The sequence below is a fragment of the Gavialis gangeticus genome, unplaced genomic scaffold (genome assembly GCF_001723915.1).
Source record: "Gavialis gangeticus isolate Ggan-Ray unplaced genomic scaffold, GavGan_comp1, whole genome shotgun sequence".
NCBI lineage: Eukaryota > Metazoa > Chordata > Crocodylia > Gavialidae > Gavialis > Gavialis gangeticus.
In genome coordinates, this window is record NW_017729026.1 from 34,153,385 (window position 1) to 34,154,630 (window position 1,246).

The 1,246-nt window shown below is 40.0% G+C and overlaps 1 long non-coding RNA gene across 1 annotated transcript in view; it reads left to right on the plus strand.

The window, feature by feature from the left end:
• Positions 1-1,246, plus strand: part of LOC109299727 — a 30,015-nt gene that overhangs the window by 9,057 nt on the left and 19,712 nt on the right. The window contains exon 2 of the long non-coding RNA XR_002097967.1: positions 428-535. This is a non-coding gene — a long non-coding RNA (uncharacterized LOC109299727). The remainder of the gene's footprint in view (positions 1-427; positions 536-1,246) is intronic.

The following is a 1,246-nucleotide window of genomic DNA, read 5'->3' on the forward strand; positions in this document are numbered from 1 at the left end:
TAATACATAAATACTAAAATAAATATCTTGGGATTTTTGAAGGAAATGGAAGCTGTGTTTTAATCCTGTAATACATTCCTCAGACATTACAGAGCTTAAAGAGTACAACGGCCTTACACAGAAAACATTATGATGAGACTGAATAGTACAGCTAGGGCAGGGAGAACCTGAGAACACCACAACAGATGGATTAAAAAAATCCCTATAAATATGCAGTTAGTTATTTATTACAAAATAAATTATGTATTGACACAAGAAATTACACTATAATTTTCTGTTTGAAATGTTACAAAAGTAAATTGGTTTCTCTCTAAAAGGTAGCACACAGTGTTGGTTTTGTGTTTCTGTCATGACATTTAAGTCATTAACATGCAGGTGCACTCCCTGGGCTTCATGCAATAACTGTCTCCTTTCACTGTGTTTACAGATAATCCAGCAAGTTTGCAGGCCAAATGGCTTTCTGAATATGAGCCCACAAAGCATTGAATCAGACAGCATACTGCTCAGGGAGATTCCAGCACAGTTCAGCCATAAGGTGAATATCAATAGCAGCTCTAAAAAGAAAAATGACTTGAAATTGTCCATAATTTACCGTCATAATAATTAATAGTGGCTAACGCTGCAGTCACTAATTAATTTTTCTTCTTTTTAAAATTAACTCTGTTGTTGTCAGCAACTGATCCATGGGTGATAGTGATTAGCAGTGTATATCTGAGCTCTTGGTTTACTAAATGTAGTAATTTATTCTGCTTCATGTGGAACCAACAACGTGACTTGAACTAAAGTAATTGGTGTGTGAAATCGGAAATCCTAGCCTCTTCCTTAGCAGATCCAGAGGGCCAGAGGCACAGTGGTTCTGCTTAGGGTTTGCTCAGCTGCAGAGAAGCATTGCAGATAGGAGGCACTCTTTCTCCTTGAGATCCGAGGCTTAGTCCGTAATAACATCAGGAGAGGGCATGGACTTAATTGAGGGAGTAGAAGTCAAGAGATGACCCACAGCTATTAGAGAGGAAGGACAGTCTTTTGGGTAAGGTATTAGCCTTGGGCTGATCTAGGCAAAACAGATGTGTTTTCTGGGCAGTCATTTAATCTCTTTGCATATGTAACGGGCCCCTGCTCCATTACTGAAAAGGAGGAGGGAGCCCAGAGCCTGCTGGCCAGCCCAGCCCATTTGAACAGACTTTATGGTGAAAGGGATCTAAATAATATGGCTGCCCACCACAGATGTAGGCTGTGCTTGGCAGAC